Source organism: Carya illinoinensis, chromosome 14 (assembly GCF_018687715.1).
Source record: "Carya illinoinensis cultivar Pawnee chromosome 14, C.illinoinensisPawnee_v1, whole genome shotgun sequence".
NCBI classification, from domain to species: Eukaryota; Viridiplantae; Streptophyta; class Magnoliopsida; order Fagales; family Juglandaceae; genus Carya; species Carya illinoinensis.
This window is the reverse complement of record NC_056765.1, coordinates 22184820-22197042: the sequence shown is the minus strand read 5'-3', so window position 1 is coordinate 22197042 and position 12223 is coordinate 22184820. Positions and strand designations below refer to the sequence as shown.

Below are 12223 nucleotides of genomic sequence, written 5' to 3'. Positions count from 1 at the left end.
TGCCGCAAGTAAGTAAAATACAAACACCAATAGATAAAAACATATTAACTCAAACAACATGCATGAAAGAAAAGCCAATGCACATGACCCGTAAAGCCATATTTTTCCACGCACGCCAGAAACCCATTTGGCCCAAAAACATAACGTTTAAAATCAAGTCTCGCCATTATCCCAGATAATGGCGCAAACCACCATTTTCCCAGAAAATTGATCACAAAGCCTCAACACATCCTCACCATTTTCTCAGAAAATGGCCTGTATCCAAAAACCATAAAACCAATCCAATTATGCATGCACCATGATCTCCCCTAGGGATCATCCGCACACTCTAGCTTTGTGTCACACCGCAGGTAACGACTACGCGTGTGACACCTAAACGAGCAATGCCCAGACTCGTGCCAAGCGCGTCCCTGGCCAGGCCATCCTCTAGTCCCCGCCACTCTAAGGACCACGGAGTTGACACGACAGCCTTACCGTATCGTGCGATTTAGTCATTGCCCTGTGACAACCCAGGGGATGTCACTCAGTATTATTCACTCCCGAGTGACCAGAGGAGCTCCACCAAGATAATAACCTATCCCGGCTTGGGCTCATGAGACACACGCACCCGAAATTCCATTTGCGCCAATAAAACAGGATTTTCTCAATTTAAATAAAATGCACGTGAATGCAATATGTAATGCACGCCTCAAGGCATGAACCAACCAACCCATCACAACTCAACAAACCAAGCAACTCCGTCCTCAATCCATCTGACCCCCGAACTCCTCGGACTCAGTTCGAAATCAACCAACCAATAGATAAATATTTATTGTAAGAGCAAAATATATTTAAATCTAAAAGTAGAGTTTGAAAAATACTTACAGGGCTATACGGTATTTTTTGAAAGCTCGCGGCGTTGCAAACGGTGGAGAAAAAGTAACGTAACAATGTATTTTACACTGTGGCCTTGGGTAATAAATTACCCACTTTCGAACGGGGACAAACAAAGGTATGAAATTGATAGGGAATGGTCTTGAGATATTTATGAAGTTAAAGGAAGTGAGTTTTAGCTGTGGGTGGTGGTGGAAACGACGGTGGAAGCGGAAAAAGCCCAAATCAGAGTTGAGCTCTTGGGAGCTGCTCTGGCAACGGATCGAAGCCGGAATTGGGTGGGTTAGGTCAGCAAGAGGTAGGGGAAGAAGCTGTGAAGAGATGGTGGCCGGAGGAGGTGCGACGGCGCCGAAATCGGTGAAAGTCCGTGTGGCTTGGAGGAGCTTGTGGGGCTAACGATGACTCGGATGGAGGTGAAACTTGGCGGGGATGTTCATCGATGGAAGGGAAAGAAAACTGGGTGGGTGGTGTAGGCCACACAGCTGGCGAGAGGTGGTTCTAGGCTACTAAAGCAACCGGCGACAGAGAGGAAAAACAGGGTTCGTGCCGTGACTTCCAGCCGTGCGTGGCGGCTAACGGCTGGTCGGGTGGTCCTGAAAATTGGTGGAGATGATCTCTGTTGGGAGGAAAAAATTTTGGTGGGGGTGGTGCACTACACGGCGGCCGGACGGCGGCGCACTGGGCAGTCAAAAAGGCGGCAACGGGAAGGAGAAAAGAGAGCTTTGTGCGGGGAGAGAGAGAAACCAGGGAAGAAAAGAAAAAGGGACAGAAAGAAGGGAAAGAAAGAAGGGAAATAAAAGAAGAAAAAGGAAAAGGAAAAGGGAAAAAGAAAAGGAGAAAAGAGAAGAAATGAGGTCCAATCCTCACTCCCGGAAACCAAAAACTGATCTGCCGAAAACGATTTTAAAACTGTAAAACGACTAAAATAAATTAAACACAATATCAAATAAATTAAAACCAATTTAAAATAAATAAACCAATATATTAATTAAATTAAAAACAACCCTTCAGTGAAAATACATGTAAAAGCTGGTCATCACACCGCACACACCATTCCATTGGTTTCCCTCAAGCTCAAGAAGTCCCACATGTGCCTAATGTGCTCATCTAGCCATTGTTAAGTTTTGAACTAAACTTAAGCGCATTAATCAACTTAAAGATCATTAGTAATCTCTAAACTATGTATTGAGCTTTATTTCCCTTTCGATCTGCACCTTTTTGATATTATTGTTGTTTTACATCATTCTTACATTGATTAAGAAGATTAGCCTTGATCTATCACAGGTCACAAGAACCAAAGCCATGTCAATATCCAACTCACACTGAATCGAAAGCTAGGTGCACCTTCAAGTGCATTCATACAATTCCACCCTTCCTATTGAAGCCCGCACACAACATTCCATTGGTTTCCCTCATGCCCAAGAAGTGCCACACACGCCCAAGGTTCTCGTCTAGCCATTCTTATGTTTCTAACTTGCCTTAAGGGCATTAATCAACTTAAAGATGATTAGTCATTTGTAAACCATGTTTTAAGCTTAATTTGCTTTTTAATTCTTTCTAGCCATTTCGATCAGCACTTTATTGCTGTTATTCTTTTGTGTTTCATCATTCTTAGATTGAATTAGAAGATTAGTCCATGTCAATCAATGCAAAGCCATGTCGTTGCGCAAATCACAGCGAATCGGAACCTGGGGTCACCTTCATGTGCCTTGTTACAAATCTGCCCCTAACCGGGGCCTTTTAGACCAATTCTCAGGGGAAAATTCCTCATTTACACTCTACTTGGACCATCCCAATTTAGTTCTAGCTTTGGACTGAATTGGTTCCAAGAAATCCGTCTTTTATTTCATTTTTCCTATTGAAGCCTGCATACACCGTTCCATTGATTTCTCTCAAGCCCAAGTAGTGCCACATTCCACTAAAGTGCTTCTTATCTAAAGCCATTGTTAAGCTTCTAACTTGAGTTAAGGTCATTAATCAAGTTAAAGGTTATTAGTCATCTCTAAATCATGTTTTGAGCTAAATTTCATTTTAAAGTATTCTAGCCCATTCGATCTGGACCTTTTTGATATTATTCTTGTCCTACATCATTCTTAGACTGATTTAGAAGATTAGCATTGATCCATCACATGTCAATAGAACTTAAGCCATGTCAATTCCCAAGTCATCGCCAATCAGAACCTTGGGGCGCCACCATGTGCATTTTAGACCATTTTCTCAAGGGAAACTTCTTCATTTACACCCCAAGCCCAAGAAGCGCCAGAGGTGCTCATCTAGCCATTGTTAAGTTTCTAACCAGACTTAAGCACATAGATCAAGTTAAAGATGATTAGTAATCTCTAAACGACGTTTTGAGCTTAATTTCCCTATAAATTCATTCTTTTCCTTTCAATCTGCACCTTTTTCATGTTGTTGTTGTTTTACATCATTCTTATATTGATTTAAAAGATTAGCCTTGATGTGTCGCATGTCACTAGAACCAAAGCCAAGTCAATTTCCAATTCACAGAGAATCGGAAGCTAGGTGCACCTTCAAGTGCATTCGTACAATTCCGCCCTTAGCCTTGTCCATTTTGACCTTTTCCTCAAGGGAAACTTCTTTGTGTAAGGTCCCTGACCCTCGTAGTTCAGTTCTAGGTTTGGACGAATTGGCACTAAAAAATCTGTCTTTCACTTCATTCATCGTATGGAAGCCTGCACACACCACTCCATTGTGATGGGCCCCACATCACATTGGTTTCCCTCAAGCCTAAGAAGTTCCGCATGCGCCTAATGTGCATCTAGCCATTGTTAAGTTTCTACCTTAACTTAAGGGCATTATTCAACTCAAAGACTAGTAGTCATCTCAAATCCATGTTTCAAACTTAAAGATGATTAGTAATCTCAAAACCATGTTTTGAGCTTAATTTCCCTTTAAATTCATTGTTTCCATTTCGATCTTCACCTTTTTGATATTTATTTTGTTTTACGTCATTCTTAGATTGATTTAGAAGATTAGTCTTGATCTATCACACATCACTAGAACCAAAGCCATTTCAATTTCCAATTCACAGCAAGTTGGAAGCTAGGTGCACCTTCTTGTACGTTCGTACAATTCGGCCCCTAGCCGTGTCCTTTTTTACCATTTCCTCAAGGGAAACTTCTTCCTTTACAACCCTCATTGACCCTTGATGAGTGTGCGAAAGTGCACTCTAAATATCCTATTATTGGACTAAAATGCTAAAATGTGAATAGAAATCATAGGAATTAATGTGTATTCTTTAATTGAATTTCTATTTACGTTGGGATACTCCTAAGCAGTTTTTTTTATGTTTAATTTCAAAGTTTATAAAAGAGCAAGTCAAGCCCAGTCAAATTCAAAGGAGGACATTCATGGGGTTTGAGAGCAAATTAGAAGAAAAGAAAAAGAAAAAAAATCACAAAATGAAACCACAAGAAGTCCAAGTCTGAAATTCGCTAGGAGATAGTCTGGACATACTTTAGTCTTTTGACTGTATCTTTTTACTCACATATCGGATTGATACAATTCTTGATGTATTGGAAATCTATCTTACGGGGCTATAACTTTGCCTCGAACAAGGATTTCCAAATTTGAACTCCTGAAGGCCATACATGGCTGCCAAGATAAGTCCGAAAATTTAAGCGATTTTTTTATGCGGAAATTAAAAGAACATTAGGGTTTCTTTCCTACCCTATATAAGAATATCATTAGCACGAAATGGGGGGGAGGAGGCACAAGAGGCATATCTGAAGAGAGGAGAAAATTACTTCCATGGCCACCATTCGCTTCAGTTTTCTCTGGAGATTTTTGTTGTCCAATATATTTATGGGTAACTAAATTCTCAAGTAGGGTTAGGGATGAACTTGCACATTAGATGGTATTTCTAATTTATTTTTAATTCATGTATTTGATTTTCAATTGCTAAAACACTTTTGTTTTATCATTCTCAATTCATTGTTGATGTTTTCTTCACCGAATAATCATAGAATTTATTCTGTTTATGAATTCAGTCATGCTTTTTCTATTGAATGGATTAGTTCTTTGATTATGTTTGGATCAATTATTTATCTATATTGATTTAGTTTTTTGCTGCAATATCGCTCCCTGAGTAAATTGTCGTCTTTGGATTTTCTCGATAGGGGTAGTAATTTACGTATTTTAAAAGTGGTGAATGATTTTTCAAAAGGTTAAATTTGATTTAATTTTGGTTTATAAATCTATACCTTCCAATGGGGAATTTTGTAAATTGAGTTCCTAATTGAGTTATCCAATGAATTAAGAATAATTAAAATACAGGATTTGTCCAAGGGATTCCCAACGCTCTACTGTTCGTCAAATTTGAGTACTTTTTCCGTTAATTACATTGCTTCACTTAAATTTACATTTAAAATTAATCTTTGTTCTCCATTATTTATTTAATATTTTTCTTCCGTTTCTTTGTTTCTCTTGCTTTTCTTTTAATTTGTCTCCCTGTGGAGTCGACACCCCAAAGCTGTGCTACAACTATTGTATTATTCTTTGAGTGTAATCAAGTTTTGGCGCCGTTGCCGGGGAGACGGTAGAAGAATTGTGAGATAGTTTTTCTTTTCAACAGTTTGTCTCCAGCCACACCATCATGCATCATGTTTCCAGCTAATATTCGCCAATTGGATTTTAAAATAGGGATGATACAGTTACTCCCTACTTTTCATGGTTTGGAAAATGAAAATCCATATCTTCACATTAGGGAGTTTGAGGAAGTAGTTACAACTTTTCATAGTCAAAATGCAACTGATGACATTGTGAGACTTAAGTTCTTTCCTTTCTCTTTGAAGGATAGAGCTAAGAGTTGGCTATATTCATTAAGACCACGATCTATTGGGTCATGGAATGAGATGACTTAGGTCTTCTTTAATAAATACTTTCCCCCACATAAGACCAATACTTTAAAAAGGTAAATCTCCACCTTTGTCCAAAAGGACAATGAGACTTTGTATCAGTCTTGGGAGAGATTTAAGGAGCTATTGAGTATGTGTCCTCACCATGGGTATGAGAATTGGCACTTAGTGAGCTATTTTTATGAGGGACTTATACCTAGAGAACGTCAATTTGTGGAGATGATCTGTAATAGTGAGTTCTTATAGAAAGATCCTGATGAGGCCATAGAATACCTCAATGAGCTTCCTGAAAAAGTGCATACTTGGACTGGACCTAGTGCTACTGAGAGCACAAATAGGTCACAACTTGCAAGAAACCTGAATGGTGGTGGAATTTACCATCTCATGGAAGAAGATAACCTAAAGGCTAAGGTTTAGATGCTCACTAGGGAGCTAGAGGTGTTAAAGAATAAAGACTTAAAGCCAACACACGTGGCTAATCCTGCAGAGTCTTTTGGATCATGTTTTGCGTGTGGCAGGGTAGATCACGTTGCCCAAGAGTTTCCCACATTTGCTAAGATGAGAGGGATGTATGAGGAACAATGTAATGCCTTAGGTGTGTAGATGAAGCCTGTTGCACCTTTCTCCGATACCTACAATCCTAGGTGGCGTAATCACCCCAATTTTAGCTGGAAATCTAAAAACCAGTAGCCTACACAACCCTCTAGATCATATCCTACACATTCATCTTCTAGGAGCCCCTTAGAAGATACTTTACATGCTTTTATTGAGGCACAGAGTAAAACTAATCAAAAGTTTGAATCTTTGATTATGCAGGTTGTTGAAGAAAACAAAGAGATAAAGAGTCATATATCCAAGATAATGAGCTCCTTGAGTGTGAATGAGCGTGGCAAGTTTCCTTCCCAAGCTCATTTTGCACCCCAAGGTCATTATATGGCACAAAAAATTTGAAAGAGGTCAATGCTATTGTGACAAGAAGTGGTAAGTCCCTACACATCCAAACAACTGATAAACCAAAGGATGTTGAAGAGGAACAAAGCAATGATAGTACCGAGTTCCCCAAGGATGTCGAGGTAATCCAGAGTCCAGTTAAGGTACCATTTCCTCAAGCTTTAAAATCTGGTATGCGAACTTTGGATCCTAGTAATGAAATCTTGGAGAACCTCAGGCAGGTAAAGATTAACCTTACTCTTTTGCATATTATGAAACAAGTTCCCACTTATGCAAAAGTTCTTAAAGATTTATATACAGTTAAGAGGAAGCACCATGTTAAGAAGACAACATTTCTAACAAAGAAAATTGTGCTCTAATTGAACAGAGAATTCCTCCAAAGTACAAGGATCCTGGTTGTCCAACCATTGCATATAATATTGGAAATCATGAGTTTGGGTAAGCCTTGCCAGATCTAGGAGCTAGTGTTAATTTGATGCCTTATTCCATTTATTTGCAGCTTGGTTTGGGTGGAATTAAGCCTACTTCTGTTATGCTTCAGTTGGTTAATCGTTCAGTTAAGAAATCAAGAGGGATAGTTGAGGATGTTTTGATCCAAATTGACAAGTTTTATTATCCTGTTGATTTCTTAATTTTAGACACTCAATCAATTGTTGAATCAAACTCTAAGGTTTCTCTCATATTAGGTAGATCTTTCCTTGCTACGGCTAATGCACTTATAAATTGTAGGAATGGATTGATGAAGATATCTTTTGGAAACATGACCATGGAGGTCAACATTTTCCATATTGAGAAACAACCAACAGATGAAGAGTGCCACCAAACGTATATGATTGACGCACTCACAGACAAGGGAGTTCATACAACTCATGATTTTGTTCCCCTTGAATATTCCCTTGTGAATTCTGATTTTGATACTATTAGTGATTCATCTGATGTTATTGATATTTGTACTGTTTTTTATGAAACTCATGATTATGGCACACAGGCTTGGCAACAGAAATTTGAGGAGTTGCATAAGAAAGGTGGAAAACAAATTCCTGTAAGCATGAAAGCACCAAGAGTTAAATTGAAACCTCTGCCTAAGTCTAAAGTCTATAAGGTTAAAATGAAAACGTTTTATGATAAAAATATTCTTAGGAAGAGGTTTAAACTCAATGACCGAATATACTTATATGATTTTAGATTTCACAAGCACCCAGGAAAACTTCGGTCTAGGTGGACTGGCCCCTTTTTAGTAAGGAATTTTTTGTAAATAGGGTGGTAGAAATAGAAGATCCTACGGATGGTCAGATCTTTAAAGTAAATGGTCAACGCCTTAAAGTATTAATTGATAGGCAAGTTCCGGAAGTGGAAGACACTCCACTTGTGGATCCAGTGTATCAACCTTGACCACACCACCCAGGTATGTTTTTCTTTATTTATTTTGTTTTGCTTTGTTTTATTTTTGTTTTCTCTTATTTTCTTTCTTTTCCTTTTTGTTTGCTGTTTTTTATTGCAGGATAATTTCACAAGAGGCAGATCTGAAGAGAGGAGAAAATTACTTCCATGGCCACTATTCGCTTTAGTTTTCTCTGGAGATTTTTGTTGTCCAGTATATTTATGGGTAACTAAATTCTCAAGTAGGGTTAGGGATGAACTTGCACATTAGATGGTATTTCTAATTTATTTTTAATTCATGTATTTGATTTTCAATTGCTAAAACACTTTTGTTTTATCATTCTCAATTCATCGTTAATGTTTTCGCCTCCGAATAATCATAGAATTTATTCTGTTTATGGATTCAGTCATGCTTTTTCTATTGAATGGATTAGTTCTTTGATTATGTTTGGATCAGTTATTTATCTATATTGATTTAGTTTTTTGCTGCAATATTACTCCCTGAGTATATTGTTGTTTTTGGATTTTCTCAATAGGGGTAGTAATTTACGTATTTTAAAAGTGGTGAATAATTTTTTAAAGGGTTAAATTTGATTTAATTTTGGTTTATAAATCTATACCTTCCGATTGGAAATTTCGTAAATTGAGTTCCTAATTGAGTTATCCAATGAATTAAGAATAATTAAAATACCGGATTTGTGCAAGGGCTTCACGACGCTCTTCTGTTCGTCAAATTTGAGTACTTTTTCTGTTAATCACATTGCCTCACTTAAATTTACATTTAAAATTAATCTTTGTTCTCCATTACTTATTTAATATTTTTCTTCAGTTTCTTTGTTCCTCTTGCTTTTTTTTTTAAGTTGTCTCCCTGTGGAATCGACACCCAAAAGCTGTGCTACAACTACCGCATTATCTACTGTTCATCAAATTTAAGTACTTTTTTCGTTAATCACATTGCTTCACTTAAATTTACATTTAAAATTAATTTTTATTGTCCATTACTTATTTAATATTTTTCTTCAGTTTCTTTGTTCCTCATGCTTTTTTTTTTAATTTGTCTCCCTGTAGAATCGACACCCCAAAGCTGTGCTACAACTACCAAATTATTCTTTGGGCGTAATCAACCCTCCTAGTTTAGTTCTAGTTTTGGACGAATTGGCACCAAGAAATCTGTCTTTTACTTCATTCTTCCTATTGAATCTCGCACACACCATTCCATTGGTTTGCCTCAAGCCCAAGAAGCGCCTAAGGTGCTCATTTAACCATTGTTAAGTTTCTAACCAGACTTAAGTGCATAGATCAAGTTAAAGATGATTAGTAATTTCTAAACCACGTTTTGAGCTTAATTTCCCTATAAATTCATTCTTTCCCTTTCGATCTACACCTTTTTTATATTATTGTTGTTTTACATCATTCTTACATTGATTAAGAAGATTACCCTTGATCTATCATAGGTCACAAGAACCAAAGCCATGTCAATATCCAACTCACACTGAATGGAAAGCTAGGTGCACCTTCAAGTGCATTCATACAATTCCGCCTTAGCCTTGTCCTTTTTGACCTTTTCCTAAGGGAAACTTCTTCATTTACACACCTCCCTGACCCTTGTAGTTCAGTTCTAGTTTTGGACGAATTGGCACCAAGAAATCCATCTTTCACTTCATTCTTCCTATTGAAGACCGCACACAACATTCCATTGGTTTCCGTTATGCCCAACAAGTGCCGCACAAGCCTAAGGTTCTCATCTAGCCATTCATATGTTTCTAACCTGACTTAAGGGCATTAATCAACTCAAAGATGCTTAGTCATCTGTAAACCATGTTTTGAGCTTAATTTTTATTTTAATTCTTTCTAGCCATTTCGAACAACACTGTTATTCTTTTGTTTTTCATCATTCTTAGATTGAGTTAGAAGATTAGTCCATTTCAATCAAAGCAAAGCAATGTCGTTGCCCAAATCACAGCGAATCGGAACCTGGGTTCACCTTCATGTGCCTTGTTACAAAACTGCCCCTAACCGGGGCCTTTTAGACCAATTCTCAAGGGAAAATTCCTCATTTACACTCTACTTGGACCATCCCAATTTAGTTCTAGCTTCGGACTGAATTGGCTCCAAGAAACCCATCTTTTATTTCATTCTTCCTACTGAAGCCTGCATACACTGTTCCATTGATTTCTCTCAAGCCCAAGTAGTGCCACATTCCACTAAGGTGCTTATCTAAAGCCATTGTTTGGCTTTTAACTTGAGTTAAGGTCATTAATCAAGTTAATGGTTATTAGTCATCTCTAAACCATATTTTGAGCTAAATTTCATTTTAAAGTATTCTAGCCCATTCGATCTGGACCTTTTTGATATTATTGTTGTCTTACATCATTCTTAGATAGATTTAGAAGATTAGGCTTGATCCATCACATGTCAATAAAGCCAAAGCCATCTCAATTCCCAAGTCATCGCCAATCGGAACCTTGGCGCACCACCATGTGCATTTTAGACCATTTTCTCAAGGGAAAATTCTTCATTTACACCCCTCATTGACCCTCCCAGTTCAGTTCTAGCTTTGGAGGAATTGGCACCAAGAAATTTGTCGTTTACTCCATTCTTCCTATTGAACCCCGCACACACCATTCCATTGGTTTGCCTCAAGACCAAGAAGCGCCTAAGGAGCTCATCTAGCCATTGGTAAGTTTATAACTAGACTTAGGTGCATTAATCAACTTAAAGATGATTAGTAATCTCTAAACCATGTTTTAAGCTTAATTTCCCTTTAAATTCATTCTTTCCCTTTCAATCTGCACATTTTTTATATTATTTTTGTTTTACATCATTCTTATATTGATTTAGAAGATTAGCCTTGATCTATCACAGATCACAAGAACAAAAGCCATGTAAATTTCCAATTCACACCGAATTGGAAGCTAGGTACACCTTCAAATCCATTCGTACCGTTCCACCCTTAGCCGTGTCCTTTTTGACCTTTTCCTCAAGGGAAATTTTTCATTTACACCCGCTCCTTGACCCTCATAGTTTAGCTCTAGTTTTGGATGAATTGGCACCAAGAAATCCGTCTTTCACTTCACCCTTCCTATTGAAGCCCGCACACAACATTCCATTGGTTTCCCTCATGCCCAAGAAGTGCCACACGTGCCTAAGGTTCTCGTCTAGCCATTCTTATGTTTCTAACTTGCCTTAAGGGCATTAATCAACTTAAAGATGATTATTCATCTGTAAACCATGTTTTAAGCTTAATTTGCTTTTTAATTCTTTCTAGCCATTTCAATCAGCACTTTATTGCTGTTATTCTTTTGTGTTTCATCATTCTTAGATTGAATTAGAAGATTAGTCCATGTCAATCAATCCAAAGCCATGTCGTTGCGCAAATCACAGCGAATCGGAACCTGGGGTCACCTTCATGTGCCTTGTTACAAATCTGCCCCTAACCCGGGCCTTTTAGACCAATTCTCAAGGGAAAATTCCACATTTACACTCTACTTGGACCATCCCGATTTAGTTCTAGCTTTGGACTGAATTGGCTCCAAGAAATCTGTCTTTTATTTCATTCTTCCTATTGAAGCTTGCATACACCGTTCCATTGATTTCTCTCAAGCCCAAGTAGTGCCACATTCCACTAAGGTGCTTCTTATCTAAAGCCATTGTTAGGCTTCTAACTTGAGTTAAGGTCATTAATCAAGTTAAAGGTTATTAGTCATCTCTAAATAATGTTTTGAGCTAAATTTCATTTTAAAGTATTCTATCACATTCGATCTGGACCTTTTTGATATTATTCTTGTCCTACATCATTCTTAGACTAATTTAGAAGATTAGCATTGATCCATCACATGTCAATAGAACTTAAGCCATGTCAATTCCCAAGTCATCGCCAATCAGAACCTTGGGGCGCCACCATGTGCATTTTAGACCATTTTCTCAAGGGAAAATTCTTCATTTACACCCCTCATTGACCCTCCCAGTTCAGTTCTAGCTTTGGAGGAATTGGCACCAAGAAATTTGTCGTTTACTCCATTCTTCCTATTGAACCCCGCACACACCATTCCATTGGTTTGCCTCAAGACCAAGAAGCGCCTAAGGAGCTCATCTAGCCATTGGTAAGTTTATAACTAGACTTAGGTGCATTAATCAACTTA

General features: G+C 37.9%; 1 non-coding gene and 1 pseudogene across 1 annotated transcript; both read right to left on the bottom strand.

Moving 5' to 3' along the window:
* Positions 1 to 12223, bottom strand: part of LOC122293684 — an 87241-nt pseudogene that overhangs the window by 29040 nt on the left and 45978 nt on the right.
* Positions 5795 to 5902, bottom strand: LOC122295263. The gene has a single exon (XR_006237923.1). It is a non-coding gene; the product is annotated as a small nucleolar RNA R71 (small nucleolar RNA).